The 25,275-nt window shown below is 40.8% G+C and overlaps 1 long non-coding RNA gene across 3 annotated transcripts; it reads right to left on the bottom strand.

Annotated features, from left to right (window-relative positions):
- LOC140504495 (uncharacterized) lies at positions 1–24,652 on the bottom strand. 3 transcript variants are annotated; one of them, XR_011967127.1, is made up of 5 exons: positions 21,019–21,523; positions 19,108–19,232; positions 16,274–16,329; positions 13,230–13,321; positions 1–10,486 (listed from the first exon to the last, which is right to left on the bottom strand). It is a non-coding gene; the product is annotated as an uncharacterized lncRNA (long non-coding RNA). The 3 variants fall into 3 exon arrangements; XR_011967128.1 differs by lacking the exons at positions 1–10,486; positions 13,230–13,321; positions 21,019–21,523 and adding exons at positions 14,075–14,888; positions 24,350–24,652; XR_011967126.1 differs by lacking the exons at positions 1–10,486; positions 13,230–13,321 and adding an exon at positions 14,075–14,888.
- Positions 24,653–25,275: the final 623 nt, after the last annotated feature.

Here is a 25,275-nt window from a genome sequence, read left to right on the forward strand (position 1 = left end):
AGTCACTACCCTGGGTTTGAGGCATCCTATGGGTCAGTACCGATTCAAAACTATACTATTACTGTCAATTACAATTACAGAGTATGTAGTTATCCCTCCCACATTGCAACTTTCCCTGTCATGGTCTTGATATATTGTGGGTTGGCATGAGAAATAAAATGGGAATTTTATGGGAAAATTTTGAGTGTGTAGACAACACACAAAGACCAGCAGACAACACAGAAAAAGTCTAGAAACTCAGAAATGCATAAAATATATGTATAATATTGTATAAGATCAGCATATTTTATCTTTTAATACAATAATAATTCAGACTTCTCAGTACAAAGAAAGGACCAAAAAATTTTATGTATATTTTTCAGGTTGCAGGGATACCGCTCCCCTAACTAACCCCCTTGTTGTAGAAGGAATAACTGTATTGACTCAAAGCAAAAAATAGTTAACCAAACAACCTAACATGTAAAGTAAGAGACAAAAAGAAATTCCTCTCTCCAGGGAATACACTTTCTCACAGGTTGTCAGGTCACCAGTGAGGAAGGACATACAAAGGGACTTTCCACCCATGTGGAGAGGACTTAAACACCAGGAATATGTATGTCCCAAATATATGCAAGAAGGACACACATATAAGGAACACACCTGGAGAATGTATGTAAAATGGTGCACAGGTCAGAAATACGGGTGGATAGGAAACATGCATAGGGGACACACACAGGACTCCTATTGTGTGCCAGGCACCATGCTAAGTGCTTTACAAATATCATCCCACTTGATCCTCACAACAAGCCTTTAGTGGTAGGTGCTATTATTATCCCTGTTTTACAGTTGAGGAAACAGAGGCAAACACAGGCAAAGTGACTTGTCCAGGGTCACACAGTATGTAAGGGTCTGAAACTGGATTTAAACTCAGATCTTCCTGACTTCAGGTCCAGCTAGCTGCCTACGCTGCCTAGACATACCTATAATGACACAAAGTCATTAACATCCTCTGGTGACATCATGTTGCTTTGCATGGAATCCCATCATCTCTACTGAACTTTATCTCTTGAAAAGTAAAATGGAAAACTGGAAAATACACTGGATTGGGGGTAAGAAGACCTCAGTTCAAATCCCAGCTCTGCTACGACTTTGCACAAGTCATTTAACCTCTTTGTGCCTCAGTTTCCTTATCTGTAAAATTACCTCAGGTCTATAGTCTACATTCCTACAGGTTTTTGCACTTTGCCTGCTCTCTGCCACCACCTGCTGGTCTTTCACTGTTCAGAATGTTCAGGATCTACTACTGTGTTGGTCTCTTTACCTGGTTCCTCAGACTCCCTCCATCTAACTCTCCTCTGAGTTGCAATCAAAAGTTCCTGCTAATTTTTATAAAACCTCCTAGTCCTGTCAGATACTCTAGGGGTTACACTTTGGCAAAGTGCAAAGGAGCTGGATAAATCTTTGATGGGAAAATAGTTCTCAACAGCATTCTTCACCCCCACGGTGCCTCTCCTCAGCCTTGAAAATCACTCATGGGGAGCTGGACTGGGCAAAGAAAGCTGAAAAGAGGAGGCTGACGTCACTCCACTGACCTTAGCAACAAAAATCATTGCCTTTATTACTCACACATTGTCTTTTTTGTGCTGTATCTTGGCCAGCACAAAATTACCACTCTCTCTGTATGTGTCTCTGTCAAACCAGAGTAGCACATAGATAGTACACAGTAAGAAAATCATTAAAAAGGGTCAGTAATTTACAGAAAGCTCAACTCAAGAGGAGAGCCAGTAATAAAAGCCATGGCCTTGAATGTTTATACACAAATATACAAAGTGTTGGAAATAAACAAGGTAAGTCAACAGTCCCGAAACAAAAAGGCAAATCCTTAGCACTGAGAATGGGTTGGATGGGAGTAATAACTGTTACAACATAGCCGTGGGAGGATACACTTTATTCAAAAGAAAACCTTACGTTAAAAGATCAATTGATTTTAGAAGAAACGCCCAAGTGTGGAAAATCACAAGCTGAATTGGGGAAGCTTGGAGAGAGCATTTTAATGAGGATCAGTGGTTCTCCATTGATAGAGGTAATACTGTCATGGACATAGACTACAGATCCCCTGGATAGAAGAAGGAAATAGTTAAGTAATTTGGGAAGCAGATCCCAACGCTGGTATCAACACACGACTTAATTGTGATGGAGAAATTCAGCTTTCTGCACACATGCTGAAGCTCTCGTGCTTACAAAATCAAATTGATTGATAAGTTTTTGACTTGTTTTAATGATCACAGTATCTGAGTCTTCCTCTCTCTAGGGCCAAGGACAACAAATCTAATCCATCTTACATGTGACAGCCTTTCAGATCTCGAAGACAACTGCCATGTTCCCTTTAAATCTTCTCTTCTGCAGACATATATTGCCAATTCTTTTAACTCATCTTCCCATCAGAACATTCTGACAGCCTTCACCATCCTACTTAGCTTTCTTTGGATAAGTCTGTCAGTCTTCTTCAAATGTTGTGCCCAGAATGGACCACAATTCTCCAGCTCTAGCCTTCCCAAGGCAAAAATGACTACTATCTTCTGTTATGTCTTAATCCTGGACATGAGACTAATTTAATTCTTCAAGAGTCAGAGGAAACAGCAAGGGGGAATCACTACAAGGGACCCGAATCTGGCCAATAAGGAAGGGCCAAGTCCTGAAGAAAAATAAATCAGAAGCTTGGAAAGAAGCTAGGAGTCTGACATGCCCCATACATTCCTGGAGAGTAGATTTCAAAGAGTTCAGGAAAAAAAAATATACATAGGATCTTGTGGCCAAGAATGTATAGGAGAAGTTGGACCAAGGAGAATAGGAAATGCTCAAGAATGAAATCTGACTCAAAAAGAAATACTGATCAGGAAAAAAAGGAGAAGCTGTCTTAACAGTCTGATATGGATGTACAGGGGACTCACCCGCCAGCAGAAGTAAACAAAAGATGTGTATAAATGGTAAAAACAGGGTAGGTAACAAAGGAGAAAGTCAAGAGGGTGCCGGGTCCTGTAAAAATGGTGGCAGAAGGCCTGAAAATCTCAGAATGAGAGGAGACTGACAGTGAATGCAAAGGATAATGAAAAGGGTTTCATTTTGTTTTGTACTTTTGAGGAAGCAAAGAAGAAGGAAACACAATTATTAGAGGCCAATTACATGACAGATGGGAAGGTAGGTGGTACAGTGGATAGAACACCAGCTCTGGAGTCAGGAGGATCTGAGTTCAAATTTGGCCTTAGACATTTACTAGTTGTGTGACCCTGGGCAAGTCACTTAACCTTAATTGCCTAAAAAACCAAACCAACCCAATGCTCCAGTCTGTCCATTTCCCTTTAGATCCTGTCATTCCGTATGTTAGCAGTCCCTGTGTCATCAGTCATATGCCATCTATGAATTTAAATAAAAATGCTAAATGAGGTCAAGTACAAATCCCTGGGGTGCTCTGCTGAAGACCTTCCGCTGCCCAGACACTGAACTACTCACAATTACTCCTTGGATCTGGCCATCCAGATAGTTCCTAATACATATGATTATATTATCATCCAATCCATACCTCTCCTCCTCTACAAGAATAGTATAATATACTTTATCAAAAGATTTGCTAAGATCTAGGGAAACTACATCCATAGCATTGCCCCCCTTTGCCATCCTATTATTCCTGTCACAAAAAAAAAAAAGTAATGAGTTCAGGTTGCCATGACCTGTCACCAATGAAGCCATGCTGGCTTTTTATAATCACTACTTCCTTTTCTAGAAAGTTTCCAACCATCTCTTTAATGACTCTTTCTAGAATTTTCCCACAATCAAAGCCAAGCTTCCTGGCTATAGTTGGCAGGCTCTTTTCTCTTTTCTTTAAATTGGGACTTTTGTCCTTCTCCAATCCTATGGTTCATCTCCCATTTTCCATGATCTTTCAAATATCGTTGACAGTGGCTCAGCAATCCCAGTCGCCAAGTCTTTCAGGACTGAAGAATGTTATTCATCTGGGCTAGGTGACTTGAAATTGTCAAGGGCAATGGAGCTCTCTCTTACTGTCTCCTTACTTATCTGTAGAATTCATTCCCTGACAGTGATTTTTATTTTATCATTCCCAGGTAAATACCATTCCCTTTTGCAGAGAAAACAGATCATATCATAATTAAGCAGCATGGCCTTCTCTGTAGGGTCAGTTAGCACTGTCCTATCCACCCCAAGCAACAGTCCTGGCCCTTCTTTGATCCTCCCTTTTCTGTCAATATGGCTTTTAAAAACCCTTCTTGTCATCCCTAGATTCCCTTTGCCAGCCTCAGATCATTCTTAATGTGCTTGGTACAGAGTAGGCATTTAATAAATGTTGAATGAAGAAATGAAAGAAGAAATTCTGGGCTTTAGTCCTACTGACACTATTTTTAAGGGATAGCATTACTTTCATGTTCAGATTCTGTTACTTCACCTTACTTTCATATTCTATTTTCGTTTGTTGGTTCAATCATTTCCAGTCATGTCTGAGTCTTTGTGACCCTGTTTTGGGGCTTTCTTGGCAAAGATACTAGAGTGGTTTGCCATTTCCTTTTCTAGCTCATTTTACAGATAAGGAAACTGAGGCAAACAGGGTGAAGTGACTTGTCCAGGATCAAACAGCTAGAAAATCTCTGAGGCTGGATTTAAATTCAAGTCTTCCAGGCTCCAGTCCTGGCACGTTATCCCCTGCACCACCTAGCTGCCATATTCTATACATTTACTTAGTGCATTCCCAGTGCATCCAAGCCTATCTATTTAGATAACTCCTTTTCTGCATTGGAATATTTTCCTTTTGTGTCTTCAGAATATCATTCTTGAGTATCACCAATCGCTCCTGAGCTGACTTCTTCCAAAGCATATTATTTCATGGGATCCTGCCTATCTTTCCTCTGAGCCCTTGAATATTTACCTTCTCCAAGTCCAGGGTGCATGTCAGACTAAGGCCAGCTTTCCTCTCCTTCTCTATCACAAATTCCAGGAGGCAGTCCTCACTTACCACCAAGCTTCCCTTCCTTTCCACTCAAGAGCCAGTTTCTGCTTCTTAGTGAGAATCAGATGCAGTACAGAGTTTCTCCTTGCTGGTTCTTTCACCTTTTGAAGGATGAGATTATCACTATGACAAATCAAGAAATTAGCTGTTCTGATTTTGAGAGGCAGGCAGGAAGGCAGAGATAGAGATCAGGAGAGACAGGTGGTGGAGGGAAAAACAGAGGAAATTAGAGAAAGACAGAAAGATAGAGAAGGGAGGAGAGATGGGAGAGGGAGGAAGGGAGAGAGAGAAAGACAGAGAGACAGAGAGAGAGACAGAGAGACAGAGGAGACAGAGGAGGGGGAGAAGAGGAGAGAAACAGAGACAAAGACAGAGAGAGACAGAGAGTTCTAGCAGATGAGCAGACGTCCGGATACTTGAAGTCCTCCATCACTATTATATCATGTCTCTGTGTCAAGTTTACAACTTCTTTTCCAAACATCTTATCTTCCTTTTTACCACAAGTGAAGGAGTGGACATATGTAGGGAATATATGTTATAAGGAGACACACATGGTGGAGCATGTATGTAGGGAACACTTGAGGCCAGAGAACACCTATGAAGGGACAAAGATGTAAGGAACCCTGGGGCCAGGACCACTCAGACCTCTGACACTGCAGAGCCTCCAGAGGTACTATGAAGTGCTCTCTGCTGCTCTCTGTGTTAACCATTTGGGTTTTCTTGGCAAAGATACTGAATTGTCTGACAGGAGTCTCTGCTGAGCTATTGCTGCTCTCTGTCGCCATCTGCTGGTCACCATCACCTAGGCTAAAGCATCTTCTCAATAGGGAGAGCCGTCTCCTAGTTCTTTAATTGAAAACCCCCGGGGACCAACTTTATTTTTTGTGCTTTAGTTAATCTAGAGAGAGTGCTAGTGAAACCTGTAGGTCTTTTAAGTATGTATTTTAAACTACAGAGGACTCCTTTAGTCTGAACTCCTGTTTGGTGTAAAATGTGAACATTCCTTTCAACTCTTTTCTACTCTCAGGAGGTCAGTCATGGTCCATCCAAATCAAAAACGCTGGAAACAGAAAACTGAAAGAGACTCATGACTTTTCTTCTAATTCATTTTTTTTCTGATTTTCTTCTAACAACACACACACACACACACACACACACACACACACACACACACACACTTGTCCTCCCTATACCAAAATCTAGGGAATCATATTTACAGGATCCTCCCAATTGATCCATCACCCTGTTACAAAAGAAAATGAAGTTACTCTGGCACAACTTGGCCTTGATGAAATTATGCTTGAGATCTATGATGACCACTCCTTCTCTAGATGTTCCCCAGCCATCACTTTAATGATACACTCTATTGCTTTTCCAGGACCCAAAGAAAGGGTAGTGAATCAGTAGTATGCAGATTCTACCCTCCTACTCTTTTTGAAAATCAGGACATTTGACCTTCTCCAATGCTGGGGCACCTCTCTTGTCCTCCACGATCTTTTAAAAAACTATTTCCATGCATTTGTTTATTATTTTATTTTTGTTTGTTTAATTTTTAGTTAAATTTGACATGTTATTTTCCCTAGGTACATGTAAAAGCAATTTTTTAACCCTCCACAATCTTTTAAAGATTACTGACTAATTCTGCAATTTATATTTATCAGTTTTTTCAGCATCCCAGACTGTCTGGTCATATCAAAGCAGGAATCATAAACTTAAAGCTGGAAGTGACCTTAAGGATCATTTTGAAGATAAGGAAAATGAGACCTGGAGAGAAGAAGTGATTTGCCCTAGGTCCCACATGTGACAGGTGACAGAACCAGGATCTGAACCCTGATCCTCTAATTCCAATAACCAGAATTCTTTTCATGGTACCAGGATGTCTCTCACAAAGTCTGATTGTACTGCAAGCTCGTTTCCTGTTTTCTTTTCTTTGTTTTTTGAGCTGCAGTCAGTGTTAAGTGACTTACCCAGGATCACATGACTTGTGTCAGCATTTGAACTCAGGTCCATCCTGACTTCAGGGCTGATGTGCTATTCACTGCACCACCTAGCTGCTCCTAGCTCATTTCCTCTTGTTTTGGTTTCTTTTTCTTGTTTGCTTCTTCATATTTTGGCTCAATATGGGTATCAACTCTTTATTTGCTCTTTTTGCTCTGTCCTTGCCAGGTCAAAGACGCTTGTCTGAAAGGTCATTCTTCTTGGCAGAGAAAAGAGAAATGAAAGAAAGGCCAAGAAACTCTGCCTCCTAATTATCTATTATGAATAGCCTATGCACAGCCAGCAGCGCTTTACCCCTTCTTGATTTTGCCTCTTTCTCAATTTAAATTTTTAAAAAATGACAGCCTTTTTGTTATCTCTTCTCACCAGCCACAGCTCATTCTAAGAGTTAGCACTTCTGACTCTTGTCTTGCAGAATCCTGACATACTCTGGATTTGGCAAACAGCTCATGCCATAGGCAGATTTAGAAGCCTAACGGGCTATAAGAAGGCATCTTCCCAGTAGCTTTTACAGTTTTTCTAGGGGAGGAGAGGCAAGGTGTCTTGGAGCACAGAGAAATGTGAACTGTTGCTATTATTATTTTAATTTCAGAGAGAGATTATAAAAAAAGTGATTTGCTCTAATAAAGCTTAAAAGAGCCCTGAGACATTTGGGATACTCCGTATAAAGGCCAGTTACTTGATATTACTGTCTGCTTTGCCTTTTCCCTGAGTCTTCTCTATCTTCTCCACATCCTATTTAAAATGCTTCTCGATCTCTCAGCATTTGACACTGCTGGACGTTATCTCCACTTGGTTACTGCCATCTCTCAGTTTGGTACTCTTTTGCTGGCTCAACACTCATGTCCCAATCCTTGACCCTGAATGTTCTCCAAGTCTCAGTGCTGAGCCCTCTTTTCTCCATATTCTCTTTCCCTTGTTATTTCTTATCAGCTCCCAAAACTTCAATGATCATCTCCATGCAGATACCTCCCACATGTATATTACCAGCCCTGGTCTTTCTCCCAGACTCCAGGTCACATTTTAACCACATAATTGACATTTCAAACTGAATGTCCTGAAATATCTCAAATTCATTATGTCTAATGCAATACTCATGATCAAACTTGCCTCTTTTCCAAATGTTCCTTCTACTGTTGAAGGCAACATTGTCTTTGTGACCCCATTGGGGTTTTATTGGCCAAGACATTAGAGTAGTTTGCCATTTCCTTCTCCAATTCATTTTACAGATGAGGAACTGAGGCAAATAGGGGACTTGCCCAGGATCACACAGCTAGTATGTGTCCTAGTCTAGATTTGAACTCAGGTCTTCCTGACTCTAGCTACCTCTCTGCTTTTTGTACACTCTAAAGCTATTATTGTATTAACTGAATGTTAGTTAAATTTTGCATAATTTAAAAGGATTTTCCCATCAAAACTATTCCATGAATTGTTTTAAATTAAATTTTCAAATATTTTCAAGTATCAAGTGCCCATTTTTTTCTTCCTCCTACCTGCCTCCATACTCCCCACCACTTGCTAAAAAAAAGGAAAAAGGGGAAAAAAAACCTCTTGTAACAAGCACAGTCAAATGACACAAATTCCCACACTGGACAACTGTCGATTCTCTTTCCAGGTCTCTCCTGTATAACTCCCATTTCTTTTCTAATTCTTTCCTTTATTGGTCTCATTTCATTTATAATATCATTTTAACTCTTTAAAAAGCTCTCATTTCATTTCTTCTAAGAATTCTAAGTGATCTCCTGGGCAAACTTATGTGTTTCTCTGAGGTCCTGTATGTAGGTGTTTGGAGTTATTCTCATCTCCTGGGTTTATGTCTGGAGGAGTCTCTGGCATTGATATAGCTTTTTCTCTTTTTTGGTTTCCTTCTTCTTCTAAGAATCTGCTCTGGGCAAACCTGTGTTATTGGACTAGCTGGGAGATCTGGGGATTGAGTCTTCAATTCCAGCTTCTCTGAAAGTTTCTCCTCCCACCCTCTCCATGCTTCTCTGCTAGACTGAGGACCAAGTCCAGGCCAGGACTCAGAGCAGGCCAACTCTAGACTCTGGTCACTAAGTCCGTTCTCCCAGGTCCTCAGGGAAAATCCATGGCCTGGGTCCAGGACTAAATTTTAGGATCAGCTCTAGCTGATGGCCTAGCTTGGAGTTCTGAGCATTGAACCTGGCCCTCAGCGTTTTCCCGTAGTTTTTGCTAATCACTTGCTGTGGGTCAAATTTGTGATTTTGGCATAGAAAGATGATCCACTATAATTTTGCTATAAATTTCCCTAACATGAGATTCAGTCTCCCCAAAATGACTTTCCCAAAGATGTATAAGTAGTCAGTGGCAAAGCCAGGATGCCAACCCTCCACCCTCAAATCTACCATTTGTTCAACAAACCATGCTGCCATTCTGGATCTCAGTTTCTTCATCTGTAAATGTGGGAGTTGGACTAGTTGATCCTTAAGATCCTTTCCAGCTATAAATCTATAATCCAAAGGTCTCCAAAGCATCTGGGTGAACCAATCCTAAATTTAGTTTAGGTGTTTGGATGCGGAGGACACCATTTTCCTTTGGAGGCTGAGACTAATATACCAAGAGCTCCTCATTAAGAGAGAATCATGAAAACCAAGCAAGCCTCACAGTTCTGCAGTTATCGTCCATCCTTCGTTTTCAAGGAGGATCAATGATGTCACAGGTTTTTGATGTCTTGACTTACTTGTGAACTGGATTGAAGTGAAGCAGAGTTGAGAAAGGTCTCCCAGAGCCATCAAACTTGAGTGGCAAGCAGTAAACTAACAACCTTAGTGTTTTATCAACCATCTAATCTACACTGGATAGACTCTTTCATACATCTTTCTAATTCTCATCACTTGGTGTATTATTTTTGAACTGATAGAGAGTTTTGAAGCAAACATCAATGTGCATACCAGAAACAATCTGTAGGACCCTTGTTGCTTTTTTTTAAAACAGGGTTACAAAACTGGTAGAGAAGGAGATGTTTTAGCGAAGCATTTGCCAAAGACTGTCATTGTATCCTTGTGGACAAAATAGATTTGGGCAAGATGATGGCACATCTAACTCGGTTCAGAACTGGCTGAACCATTAGATCCAAAGACTGAATGGCTCACTCACTGTCATCCAGAAGGGAAGTCTCCCATGGAGTGATCCAGGGATCTATCCTTGGCCTTGTTCTGTTCAACAGTTTTGTTAGTGACTCAGATCAAAGGTCTGTAAACTACAATAAACTTTTTTTTTAAGATCTTAGCTTGCAGGCTGTACAAAAACCAGGTAGTAGGCTAAATTTGGCCCATGGGTCATGGTATGCTGATCAAGGAGAGGACAAAAATGGTGTGCTTATCCAATTGAAAATCAATAACCATTTCCTGGCTTGTGGAAGGATAGAACCCTGGCCTGAGAGGCAGGAGAACAGGTTTATAGCTTCAGCACTGCTACTCACTCATTGCAAAATATTGACATCATTTCCTCTTCTCTGGACCCAAGTCTCTTCATCTGTAAAGTGAAATGAGTATATTAGGTGGATTCCAAGAGAAGACACCATCGTACAGTGGAAAGAGAAGAGGATTTAGAATCAGAAGACCTGGGTTTGAATCTCAGGCAAGATCCCTCTGGGATCCAGTTTGCTCATCTACAAAATGAGGGCGAACACAGCCTGACACAGTGAAAAGGACATCAAAGGAGTCAGAGAGGACCTGGACTTAAAACCTGACTCTTCCGCTTAGTACCTGTATAACCTTGGGTAAGTTACTATATCTCCCTAGGCCACATGGTCAAATAAAAATCTTTATCGGCTAAAAAAGTTGCATCATAATAAAATGAGGGAATTGTATTTGATGTCTTCCAAGGAACCTTCTAGCTCTTAATCTATGACTAAAATTGTGAGAAATACCTATCTTGGAGAACACTTTGATTATTAAAATCAAGTGAGATATATACTAAGATATGCTCACCAAGAGGTTTGTTCATTTTTGTCGTGGAGAAGAAATGGCATAGCCTCCAAATCAAAAAGGGGATTCTTGCGGATGGAAGATCATCCCTATGCCCTTGTACAGACAACATTGTACTGATTAGCTCAAGTCCAGATCACAGAGGCATTTCCTAAATGAGATTCTCAATCACTCAAAAAAAAAAAATGTTCAACCAAACTATCCACACAAGAAAATTCAAATGGATAAAGAAAGTCAATTGAATGGATGACTTGCAGAATTAATTCATCAGTTATATATACTTGAGACAGAGGAAGGGAGGAAACATTTTTAAATGCCTACTATGTGTCAAGATAGTATGTTAAGCACTTTACCAATATTACTTCACTTGAGCCTCACAACAATCCTGGGAAGCAGGTGCTATCATCATGGTTGTTTTACAGATGAGAAAAATGAGTCAAACAGAGGTTAAGAGTCTTGACCAGGATCACAGACCTAGGAGACATCTTAGGGTGGATTTGGACTCTGGTTTTTGTGACTCTTGGTCCAGCATTCTGTCTACTTCTCCACCTAGTGGACTCAATGGACGTTGCAAATGGACAAAGTGTCAGGTCCAGAATTGACTAGAAGAAAGCTGACAAGGCAGAATTACTTGTCAGAAACTTTAGTGTCCTTTTAATGACCCCAAACTTTTCCCTGAAACAAAGGTCCATTTTTTTCACCTTCATACCAAGTGATGCTGTAAGGCTGTGAGTCATGGTGTACTGCAGTCTCTGAAGAGCTAAAGATGAAGGTCACCCAAAGGGCAGCAGTGGGTGGGAACAGGATGCAAGCTAGCACAAGTGACTAAGTGGTAGAGGTGGGATAGAGAGTACATAATGGGGGCGGTAGGGGAAGAAAGATTTGGCTAGTGAGAGTGAAGAACACAGGCTTGCATTTATCTGTGTTATAATAATAATAATGATAGCTGATATTTATTTAAATTTTCAAACTGCTTTACCTATACAGAGTCTGGAATGTCTTAGCACAGCTTGACTAGCTTTAATCTGCACTAAGACTTTTGGGACGCCTTGTATTTTCTCATATGATCCTCACCAACAACTCTGGGACATAGACATCTCATTTTATAGATAGAAAAACTGAGAATAAGAATAAGTGACTTGCCTAGGGTCACACACGGAGTGTCTGAGGCCAGATATGAACTCAGGTCTTTCTGAACCCAGGCACTCAGAAAATGCACTCCATTCACTGGGCTACCTAGCTGCCCATGTATAGTATAGGTTAATTTAATTTAGAGGATCTGCTCAACTTCATAGAATTTTTCTATGCCCTAACCCACTGCAACAGATCATTAGCACACAAGCTGCCATTATTTTTGTCATGGTTCATTTATAAATAATATGGAGAGCTCTGACATTTAAAATAACCAAACGTCCCCTGAAATGGTGCTTTTTCTTGCTTTGGAACACATGAGAAAAATAGCTCTGCCAACTCCTTATTTATTTGACTCTCAAAGGACAATCTTGGAGCCTGCCAATGAAGCCACAACTAAAGCCATGTTTTTTCCACTGTCGCCCCTGAACTTCAATGTGTGCATTTTAAAATAGAAATTCAATTTTAGTTAATAAATCCAAATGCTGTCCCTAACATCCTGCTTAAATGCCTTTCCTCTGAGATTATTTCCCATTTATACTGTATATATAGCTTGTTTGTCCATAGTTGGTTTCATGTTGTTGTTAAAAGGAAAATTCTATGTTTGAATCTTCCCCTGATAAAAAAGGCAAAACTCGGGAAGAGAGACTTAAAAGCAGTTCCTTAAAAATTACCAAAACTGAAAAGCTTGGTGGGATGGTTGAGAGGGAATCAGATAGAGCAGGGGTGGGAAACCTTGAGCCTCAAGGTCACATGTGGCCCTCTAAGTCCTCAAGTGCAATCCATTGACTGAATCCAAACTTCACAGAACAAATTCCCTTAATGAAAGAATTTGTTCCATAAAACTTGGATTCAGTTGAAAAGCCACACTTAAGGACCTAGAAGACCATATGTGGCCTTGAGGTCCCAGGTTCCCCACCCCTGAGCTAGGGCCTCAAACCTCCAGCCACATTTAAAGATAACTTTTCATAATAAAAGCGACACTGTACCCATCTGCAAAGGAAAATGGGCCATTCCATCTCAGCTCCTCCATAAGTAGTGAGATTGGAAGGTATGGAATGTTCAGGGAGGACTAGCACCTCTGATGTGAGGGATTGCTGAGCCCTTTTTCTGGCTGCTCATCCACCTTTGGTGTCCACCTGTCACCCAAGTCTTACCTGTGGCTCTAAGAAGCTGTAGCATGGGCATCAATCACATCCTGGTAAAACCCACCTGGCAGACAGGTTAAATCAGGTTTAGACTTCAATGTCTGGAAGAAAGAGTGAGGCCAATGACTTGTACAACTCTGCCTCGCTGAAATCCAATTCATGTACAAGTCAAGACATCACCTTGTGAGGTCATTTATCCTCTTCAAAAATGAAGGAAAACAATGGTCAATTGGCCTACGTTTCAAATAAGGACACAGGTTAGTGAATATGCATGATAGTGTACCCTGGCACTCTTGAGAAGATGGGATTAGCACTAGGGAGATCCAAGCATGTGGACTCCCTCTCCTCTAGGACCTCCCTCCCCTAGGGACTTCCCTGCAGCCTGGCTGCTCATAGGTTAAAACATGGGGTCACCTCCAAAAGATTCTTCATTAGTAACTGATTCTATGCATTGTCTACCCTATTGGATGGTAAACTCCTTGAGGAGAGGGGCTATCTTTGACCTTTGTCCAGTGCCTGGTACATAGTATGCATCTTCACAGAAGCTTGTTGACTTGTCTGTTTCAGGAAACATTCCCTGATTGGAAAGAAAGAAAGACAGAAAGAAAGACAGAAAGGAAGAAAGGAAGGAAGAAAGAGAGAGAGAGAAGGAAGGAAGGAAGGAAGGAAGGAAGGAAGGAAGGAAGGAAGGAAGGAAGGAAAGAAAGAAAGAAAGAAAGAAAGAAAGAAAGAAAGAAAGAAAGAAAGAAAGAAAGAAAGAAAGAAAGAAAGAGAGAAAGAGAGAAAGAAAGAAAAAGAAAGTTTGGATTTATATTTCTTCTGCTAGACCCACCAGAAGACACATTTATTCAAGGCAAAAGATATTTAATATGATAGCAGAGAAATATGTGACAAGAAAGATTCCCCAATACACATAGTGCCTCTAATTTAAGAAAGAGGCTTCAGTCAATCAAGTCTTCATTCCTCTCTAGGGTGAACTGCTGACTTATCTCCACAGGACTTTCTCTACCATCTCCCCACCCCAAAGGGTACATTCTGCCCCAACCCTTTTCAAATTGCCCTGTTATATGTTGTTCTCCCCCATTTGAATGTAAGCTCCTTGAGGTCAGAAGTTGTCTTCTTTTCTGCCACTATTTTTAGCACTTATCAGAGTGTCTGGCACATAGTAGGTGCTTAATAAATGCTTGTTGACTGACGATACAGGGATACACTTACACTATTTACTACTCTGCTGCGGGAGAGGGAAATAGATGTATGCAGATAACAATATGTGATCAGAGAATACATATGAAGGCGCACATTTGTAAGTAGCACATGTGGCCAGGGAACAGAAATAGATCAAGAATCTCAAGTCTCTAACGCTGCGGAGCTGCGGATGTGCTCTGGTGAGGTCTCTCTTCTCTCTTCTCTGCTAGATGCAACCCCTGAGATGTTCTCAGAGGTATTTCCAGTCTCTCCTAGGTATTTCTGCTGCTCTCTGCTGCCATCCGTTGATATTCAGTTGTAATGCAGTTTCTTTCTACCGCAACTACTCTCTACTACCGCCTCCTGATCTCTTGTCACGGTGTAGTTTCTTGAGCATTGTAGGCGGAGTTTCTCAGGTGTCCAACCCCCAGAACTATTTCCCCTCTCTGGTGTTGCTGACCTCGGTGAGCCTTACCTAGTCAACTAAAGAGAGAAATCCTTAATAATTTTAGATCTGCGTTTTCAGCCTCTTTTCTCTCCTTCCTTATTCTTTCCTTCTTAAATCTTATTTGACTTAGAGAGGGAGAAAGTGCCTCTCACCCTTGTCCGCCTCTCCTGAAGTCAGTTGTGGAAATGAATTATTATTGTTTAGTCGTGTCTGACTCTTCTTTACCCCCTTTGGTGCTTTCTTGGCAGAGATACTGGAGTGGTTTGCCATTTCCTTCTCCAGCTCATTTTTTACGGATGAGGAACTGGAGCAAACAGGTTAGATGACTTGCCCAGGCTTATACAACTAGTAAGTGTTTGACACCAGGTTTGATATGAAGATGCATTGTTTTGGTTCCAAGCCCAGTACTCTATCCACTGAACGACCTAGCTCCCCCATTTAGCATATAGGAAGTGCTTAATAAATGCTTTCTGATTGAATGCTATAAAATACTTGCCACAGTTTGGGGAGCTGAAAAAACCCCCAAAACTGCTAGTAAGCAGATACTTGATCTGTGTCAAGCAGAAAGGAGATCTGTAGCTTATCAGATCTGAAGATGACACAAAAGAAGGACACGCAGATGACATGGTAAATGATACAATCAGGATCTAAAAAATACCTTGGTTAGAACATTGAAGCCAAATCTAGTAAGATAAAATTTAAGAGAAAAAATGTAAAATCTAGCATTTGAGTTCAAAGAATCAACTTCTCAAGTAGAAGATCAAGGTAGCTGATGGAGACTGTCTTCATTCTAGAATGTTTAGTTTTAGTTTCCTTTTTATTTTATTCTATGTACAATAAACCATGTGATCACTGCATAATAAGTCTTTGACTCTATGAATACTTTGGGAAGTGACCTGAGAATCTATATTTCATATAATGGAATAAGAATTTGGTCATCTGTAAATAGCAAATTTCATTTTTTTAATATTTGGATTAATATTCCATTTCATCCCTTAAATTTAATACATAACCCAGTTGACAAAAGTAGGGAATATGGTGGTGGAGACAATCACCTAGATATTTAAAGAATATGAGAACATTTTATTGCATTAAATGCATTTTTATTGCATTCTCCAGAGGGAATATAGAGTCAAACTCACTGTCCACAGGCTTCATTCTGCTGAGCCACATTGAAATGTAATTGGAAAATATTTAACAAAATAAATAAAAATACAAAACAATATAGATAATGCTCATTTGTGGTTTTTTAAGCCAATGTGCCGCTTAGAATCTGTTTCTGTTTTAGTCTGACACCACTATTTTAGCCTTTTTGAAAAAGGGCTACCCATGTGCACATATACCAGAGAGAGAATGGGAAATCTCAGCTAGCAATTCAAATACTTTATGACTTGGGGGCAGAATCAGGTATTTTACTCACCTAATGAAGCTCCCTTGCTGGATACTTAACACAGTGATAACTGTCTTCCTGGGTGCCTAAAAAACAAGAGACAAAAATAACCCATAACAAAGGCTCACACAAGCAAAGCTAAACAACCACTTGGGTATGGGTTTTGGGTTTTGGGGTTTTGCTAGGCAATCGGCATTAAGTGACTTGTCCGGGGTCACACAGCTAATAAGTGTTAAGTGCCTGAGTATATTGTAAAAGGGAATTTTTGTTTAGATCCAGAGAACTAGGGAGCCTCTACGGTCCCTTCAAAATCTGAGACTCCATGAACAATATTGGTTTAGAATAAATGTCATTTGCAAAGCAATATGGAGGAGGGTCGATGGTGATGAGCAATATTGTGTCACACATACAAAAGAAAAAAGCATGGAAAGGAGTTGAAGAAGACATGGAAATGCCTTACATTGACCTTGATGTGATATTGAACCAAGCCAGAAGATCTTACTAGCAAGAGAGACTCAGACAGGATTTAGAGCTAGGAACAAAGGTGAGCATTTACATGTAAATGTGGAAGGGAGACAATAGAAAAGATCTACATAATGCTATAATCTTATTCATGTTGAAAGCAGAGCCCTGAGATTTGGAATTCACTACCTGAATAAACAATATATTAAGTGAAGAAGTGGAAATACCACTATTAAATTTTCAATGAGAGTTTTCATTTTCAAAAAAAGAAAAGTGATATCCATGGAAGTTAAAGAAATCAGGTGAGAAAGAGAGGCTGAATATAACCAAATCAAATAGAAGAAATCAGTACCATAGGCAATATAATTTTGAAAGCACTCAAGAATCCATTTTTCAAAATATCCCTAAAGAGGGAAAAATTTCAAAAAAAAATGGAAAAGATGATCAATGATATTTTTATTCTTTTAAAAGACAACTGAAATATTATAGTGCTGTAAGAAATTACAAAAGGAACATTGTCTAATGAGATATTTCACATTTTCTTCTATTTTTTCATTCTTCTGATTTTTTTTGACTGGTTTTTGATGTCTCATAGAGTCGTTAGCTTCCACTTGCCCAGTTCCAATTTTTAATGAATTGTTTTCTTCAGTCAGCTTTTGTACCTCCTTTTCCATTTGACCAATTCTACTTTTTAAGTTGTTTTCTTCAATGTACTTTTCCCCCATTTTGTCAATTGTATTTTATAATTTTCCTTCTACCTCTCTTATTTGACCTCTAAAATCCTCCTTGAGCTCTTCCAAGAAGGTTTCTTGGGCTTGAGACCAGATCAGATTCCCCTTTGAGATTTCAGATGTGGGCATATTGACCATGCTATCCTCTCCTGAATTTCTGTTTTGATCTTCCTTACCACCAAGATATTTCTCTATGGTCACTGATTTTTTTTTTTATTCTTCTTGCTCATGCTGTTTGCCTTTTTTCCCCTTGCTTTTATATTTGATCTCTGCTTCTGGGGTCCAGGGGGAAGACTATCTCAGACTTCTTATGCTGGGTGCTGGAGACCTGGTTACTGATTTTCTGTGCTGGGACCTCAGGTGCTGGCAGCAGAATGTTGTAGTGGTCTGGTAGTTTACCTGGTGCTGAGCTGGAGCTGCTAGAGGTGGCTAGTGTGTGCCTGGTGTTGGCACTTGCCTACTCCTACACCTGGGGCTCAGGATCTCCTGCTGGTCTGCTGAGGTGGGGGTTGCCACTGGCTTGATGAGATGCCACCTGTCCTGTCCTGGTCCCCTTCAGCCACAACAAGAGGAACCTTTCCTATTAATCTCCCTAGCCTCCCAAGCTAAAAGACTGCCATATCCTGTCTTTCTGCTGGCTCTACTATTCCAGGATTTTTCCTGGGGTGATATTCTCTGGATTTTCCAAGGTCAGCAAGGAAGGCTGAGAACTTACTGCAACATCTTGGCTCCTGGAAATTTAAATAGGTGACTTTCAAACATTCAGTCTGTGGGTTGACAGCCCCTGGAGTAGTTGTTGCCACAGGCACAGACCCTTCTCTCTCACCCAGTTCCAACAGATTCCACTCCTGTGCTAAGCGGTCTGAGAATCACCACTGCTGGAGTCTACTCCGGCTTTGCTATGATTGAGTCTGCGCTGGTGCAGCCTGTGTGCTAGACTGTGCTCCTCTCCCAGCCTGGTGCAACAGATCATTCCCGTCTACCTTCCAGGTTGTCTTCAGCTGGAAATATGCCACGCTCTATCTCTTTGTGGATTACTCCTCTCTAGAATTTGTTCAGATTCACTTTTTAGAGGTATTTAAAGGAGCTTGTGGGAGAGCTCAGATGAGTACCTGTTTTCACTCCACCTTCTTGGCTCCACCCCTGAAAGGAACATTTTCAAAGAATCCCGGGAATTCTTATATGAATTGAGGCAAAGGGAAGTGTGCAGGACCAGGAAACCAATTTATGTAGTAACAAGAACAAGAAGAAAAACAGCTTTTTTGTTTTTAATGATTTAAGAACTTTGATCAATGCAATGACTAGTGACAATTTCAGAAGACTGATGATGAAGTATAACGGTGACAGAGAGGTAAAGTACAAGGTCAAAGTACAAGAAGAGTTTATATATATTTTTGGATGTGACCAATGTGAGGATTTGTTTTGTTTGATTCTACTTGTTTGTTACAAAGAGTGTTTTTCTTTTGTAACACATTTTACAAAGGAATATTTACTTCCAAAGGTAAAATCACAAGTAAACAAACAGACTCCCCCCCAGTACCTGGGAGACACAATCCTTTTGCCCACTCCCAGACCACCACCACTTAAGTGTCTGGGCAAGAGGAAGGAAGGAATTCATAGCTTAACTCAGTTCCTATACAGAGCACAGTCCAAGTCCAAAGTCTAAAATACCTCTCGGGTTTGAGTTCCAGGCACTCTGGCTTCTCAGGTCTTCCTTGCCAGGCTGCTGGCTGCATGACTCTGTCTGCAATCCTAGCTCCAAGGTCTCTAGGGTCCATGAGGATCACCTCCTGCACCTGAAATGGAGGACAAACAACACAGAACTGAAACAGACACACCCCAGCCTCATTTTAGTAATTTAGTAAAAGAGAGATGAGCAGGGAAGGTGAGTCTCTAGTCTAGTAAATAGGAGTCACTGAAGGATTCAGAGAGTTCTAGACTAGACAAGCCTCAAAGGCTGGATGATAGTGGGGGGGGGGGGGGGGGTTGATGGTGGCAGAGGAGGAGGAAAAGGAAGGGGAGAGGACAACTATGAAGATACATTTTGACAAAAATACATATAGATATATGATAGCTGGATACAGACGTACATCCATATGTGATTTTTTTAAAAAATAAAGCAAGCTAAAGGTAATAGAGATTTGTAACCACATATATTCCACTTTTTCTCTTCTACTTTGTATGTGGAAATGTCCTCTTTTTTAGAGTTGATTAAATTCAGAATTAAAAATTTCTCATTTAAAAAAGGTAACTGGGAAAATATAAGCAACTCCTGATTCAGATGGTGAATTTCTCATCTCTGTGAAAGATTTATGAGAATGGGCTTCACGCAGATTGAGGATGTCTGATTAAAATATGAAAATGGAACAAGTTGAGATGAGTTTCAAGAGCAGACCACAACTTCACAATGTGAAAACAGTTTGTAAAAAAACATCTTTTTAACAAAACAGAAAATACCAAGAAATAATGCAGTACTTTTTTTAAAAAAAAATTTTTTTCCAGACTCCTGGGGAAAGCTGGACTATTGTCAAAGACAAGACTCTTCTTAAAGGAAATGGATTAAATTAATATCCAACCTTTTAACAAAGAGTAACTCTCATCTTGTTCCCATCATTTCTTCTAAAATCAATAAACATTTATTAAGAGCCTATTAAGCGCCAATCACTGTCCTAATCACTGGTAAAAGACAATCAAGGATCTAGGGAGACAATATATAAACAAATATGTGCAAAGGAAGCTGTATACATGATAAACAGAAGAGAATTTATAGGGAGGGCACTCAGATTAAGAAAAGTCGGAGAAGGCTTCCTGCAGAAGGTGAGATTTTAGTTAGCATTTAAAAGGAAGCCAGGGAGGTCAGTTGTTGTGGCTGTTTGTCTTGTCCATCAACCAAGAGGACCAATGACATCATGAGCCATGAGTGTGATATCTTGACTTGAATCCAAACTTGATTTGAGTGAGGCAGAGCTTAGCAAAGCCTTGATTTCTCATCAGGGCCATTTAAGTCAAGATGACAAGACAAAGGTCAAGAAGATGGTAATGGCCCAGGATGGCCTTTCTAAATTAGGGTCTTTCTCAAGTTTCAGTTAGTCTGAGACCATGCCTGTTCAATGACTAAGGGATAGGTAAAAACTGAGACAAGATGGCTCAATTTACCATCCTAAAGATGTCAATCTGGAAAGGGAAGACCTTCAGAAAACTATCACTATTTGCACTCAGTTATTTGGCCCACCACCTCATTTAAAAAAAAAATTACTCAACATCACCTGGAAATTATTTTAATTTTAACCCTTTAATAATTTTTAAAAATTTGAATCATTTTTTAAAAAGATGCATCTTAAATTTAATAATTTATTGTAAATTTACGTTTTTCCTGCATTGAAATTTTGATGATGCAATATGGCTTCATGGAACCCCATAGTATCATATTGTAAATAACTCATTACACAAACATAATCCTGTCGATTCATACTAGATTTCCCAACAATTTGGAACACTCTCACCTGCCAACAAGACTTGTAGATGGACTTGGCCACTTGGCAAGCCTAGAGGCCTGTATTGGGCTACCCGAGTCTTCCTTACCTCACCTCCCGAGGTCTTCGGCTGGCCACGCCGGATGCACGTATGAGAGAAAGGACGTTCCAGAGTCAAACAAGGGTTGAGCTTTATTACAGGGTTTCGGTTACAAGTGCAGGGGGATCTTCCTTAGGACGAAGAGGGGGAGATTTCCTAAGAAGGCTAAGCTTAAGGGAATGGAAGTAGAAGTACAAGCGGGGAGAGAGGGGGAGGGGAGAGAGGAAAGAAAAGAAGCGGAGCCCTACTTTTCTCTTTGGCTCCACACTTGCTAAGAGCTTTCTGGCTTCCTCAATCCTACTTAATCTTCAGCCACACAGTTTGCATCTCAATACCATGCTGTTAGGTAACTAGGTGTGCTCCAATCCGGGACGACCTCGAGGGCAGGGAGACTCCACCCATCAGGTATCTCCGGGGGAGAGGCGGAAATACCCGAGCTAGCCGAGCTAGCTCGGTCTGACCTTCTCGAACCCCCGCTGTTCATGGAGGGCCTCGTAAGACTCTAAGATTTAGAAGTCCCACTTTTACCCGCCCGAGACTGTCCACACGGATTTGAGCTTCCAGTCCCAACAGCCACTGATCAGTTATAACTTGCATTTTGTGTGTTTATTTGGAAAATAATGTAATCCTACGATTTTAACACTGTTATACAACAGAGGAAACATGTATGAACAGTTTTACAAAATTCTCTTCTTTCCTTATGCTTCCACCTCCCTCTTATTTTTCTTCAACACTTCCCAATTGCACTCAAGGCTAGACTATCTCCCTGGATCATTCCAGTGCCCCTAGGGGTCGGTATTACCCACTTTGGAAACCTCTGATGGCTTATTAAGCCATTAGAACTTAAAACAATGAGCCACAGAGACTTGAGCTGGCCCTGTTATTGACCATTCAATGAAAGCTAGAATGATGGATTTAAGGGTATATTAAGTAGCTCCATTTAAATACAAAGGGCTTTTTAAAAGCCTGTTTTTCAGAGTTAAATTTCAAGAACTCAAAAATGAAAACCACGCAGGACAAAAATAAATTTTCTTTTTTTTTTTTTTATTAATTTATTTAACTTTTAACATTCATTTTCACAAAATTTTGGGTTCCAAATTTTCTCCCCATTTGTCCCCTCCCCCACTCCAAAACACCAAGCATTCTAATTGCCCCTATCACCAATCTGCCCTCTCTTCTATCATCCCTCCCTTCACTTGTCCCCCTCCTCTCTTTTGTCCTGTAGGGCCAGATAACTTTCTATACCCCTTTACCTGTATTTCTTATTTCCTAGTTGTATGCAAGAACAATACTCAACAGTTGTTCCTAAAACTTTGAGTTCGGACTTCTCTTCATCCCTCCCTCCCCTCCCATTCCCTTTGGGAAGGCAAGCACTTCAATATAGGCCATATCTGTGTAGTTTTGCAAATGATTTCCATAATAGTCGTGTTGTGTAAGACTAACTATATTTCCCTCCATCCTATCCTGCCCCCCATTGCTTCTATTCTCTCTTTGGATCCTGTCCCTCCCCAAGAATGTTGACTTCAAATTGCTCCCTCCTCCCGTTGCCCTCCCTTCCCTCATCCCCCCCACCCTGCTTATCCTCTTCTCCCCCACTTTCCTGTATTGTAAGATAGGTTTTCATACCAAAATGAGTGTGCATTTTATTTCTTCCTTTAGTGGAATGTGATGAGAGTAAACTTCGTGTTTTTCTTTCACCTCCTCTCTTTTTCCCTCCACTAAAAAGTCTTATGCTTGCCTCTTTTGTGAGAGATAATTTGCCCCATTCCATTTCTCCCTTTTTCCTCCCAATATATTTCTCTCACTGCTTAATTTCATTTTTTTAAGATATGATCCCATCCTATTTAATTCGCTCTGTGTGTGTGTGTGTGTGTGTGTGTGTGTGTGTGTGTAATCCCACCCACTACCCAGATACCGAAAAGTTTCAAGAGTTACAAATATTGTCTTTCCATGTAGGAATGTAAACAGTTCAACTTTAGTAAGTCCCTTATGACTTCTCTTTGCTGTTTACCGTTTCATGTTTCTCTTCATTCTTGTGTTTGAAAGTCAAATTTTCTTTTCAGCTCTGGTCTTTTCATCAAGAATGCTTGAAAGTCCTCTATTTCATTGAAAGACCATTTTTTCCCCTGAAGTATTATACTCAGTTTTGCTGGGTAGGTGATTCTTGGTTTTACTCCTAGTTCCTTTGACTTCTGGAATATCATATTACACGCCCTTCAATTCCTTAATGTAGAAGCTGCTAGATCTTGTGTTATCCTGATTGTATTTCCACAGTACTTGAATTGTTTCTTTCTAGCTGCTTGCAATATTTTCTCCTTGACCTGGGAACTCTGGAATTTGGCCACAATGTTCCTAGGAGTTTCTCTTTTTGGATCTCTTTAAGGCGGTGATTGGTGTATTCCTTGAATACTTATTTTGCCCTCTGGTCCTAGAATCTCAGGGCAGTTTTCCTGGATAATTTCATGAAAGATGATGTCTAGGCTCTTTTTTTGATCATGGCTTTCAGGTAGTCCCATAATTTTTAAATTGTCTCTCCTGGATCTTCAGTGAGCTTTTGAACCTCCTTTTCCATTTGGCTAATTCTGCTTTCGAAAGCATTCTTCTCCTCATTGGCTTTTTGAACCTCTTTTGCCAATTGAGTTAGCCTATTTTTCAGGGTGTTATTTTCTTCAGCATTTTTTTGGGTCTCCTTTAGAAAGGTGTTGACCTGTTTTTCATGCTTTTCTTGCATCTCCCTCATTTCTCTTCCCAGTTTTTCTTCTACCTCTCTAACTTGATTTTCAAAATCCTTTTTGAGCTCTTCCATGGCCTGAGCCCACTGAATATTTATTTTGCCTGTTTGGGATACAGAAGCCTTGATTTCTCTGTCTTTCCCTGATGGTAAGCATTGTTCTTCCTCATCTGAAAGGATGGGAGGAGATATTTGTTCACCAAGAAAGTAACCTCCTATGGTCTTATTTTTTTTCCCTTTTCTGGGCATTTTCCCAGCCAGTGACTTGACTTCTGAGTGTCCTCTCCACACCCACCTTGCCTCCAGATCCGCCCAGCCAGCTTGGGGTCTGAGATTCAAATGCTGCTTCCCAGCCTCAGGGCTTTGGGTGGGGGCAGGGTTGCTATTCAGTGTGAGATTAAGTTCAGGTGCTCAGGTCAGGGCAGGGCTACCTCATGGGCTTGGTTCCCTCAGGGGGTTTATGCAGAGACCTTCAACAATGGAGCCTAGCTCCTGCCTGCTTTGGGAGCCCCTGTCCACTGCTGCCTCCACTGCTGCCTCCCGAGGGGGCCTGAATTATGGGGACACCCCACTCCCCTCTCGGCCACCCAAAAAGACCCTCTCACTGACCTTTGTCACCTGTGGATGGAGGGACCTACGAGGCCACTGGAGATTCCGTCCCTGAAGTCTGCTCAGATCTGCTCCTCTTGGTGCTGTTAGGCCAAGGCAGGGCTGGGCTCTACTCTGGTCCAGTGCGCGATGGACCTTTTGGGTCAGTTTTTTAGGTATCTCTGGAACAGTAATCTCCTCCACTCCATTGTTCTGTGGCTTCTGCTGCTCCAGAATTTGTTGGGAGTTCTTCTTTACAGGTAATTTATGGGCTGTGGGTTTGGAGCTAGCATATGTATGTCTTTCTACTCTGCCATCTTGGCTCCTCCCCCCGACAAAAATAAATTTTCCCAGAAAGAAGAAGGAGGAGGAAGAGGAGGAAGAAAACAATAATAGCAACTTTTCCCAACTTCTGTTCCACTTGGCAGGTTGAGTCCCCAGGAGTAAGCTACTAGTTTTCTCTGATAACATGGTTAGCACAGTTAATACAAAACCTTCTTCTAAGAACCTGATTTAAGGAACAGCTAGGTGGCACAATGATTAGAGCACCATCCCTGGAGTCAGGATAAATATGAACAGATTTAGCAAAGACTTCTCAGGGATACAGAGTCTTCTCCCTAGAGTAAAAGAGACCTTAGGCCCAGGTTTTGATTCCTCCAGAGTCAGGTGATTTCCATATAAGGCATTAGGTAGTGCATTAGGATCAATGATTGCATATGACTCACTTACTCCTCAATACCTAATTTGCATATGCGTAAGCAGTCTGCAGTCCTCACATAGGTCCACCTGATTTGCACAAGTTCTCAATGCCCAATTTGCATGAATTGTCAATGCTTCATTTGCATATATTTTCAATGCCTCATTTGCACATAATGACGTGTATTTTCACGGGCTTTGTAAGGTCCGGGGAGCGGGAAATTTGAACCGAGTTCCAAAAGGGATAGGTT

Source organism: Notamacropus eugenii, chromosome 5 (genome assembly GCF_028372415.1).
Source record: "Notamacropus eugenii isolate mMacEug1 chromosome 5, mMacEug1.pri_v2, whole genome shotgun sequence".
Classification (NCBI taxonomy): domain Eukaryota; kingdom Metazoa; phylum Chordata; class Mammalia; order Diprotodontia; family Macropodidae; genus Notamacropus; species Notamacropus eugenii.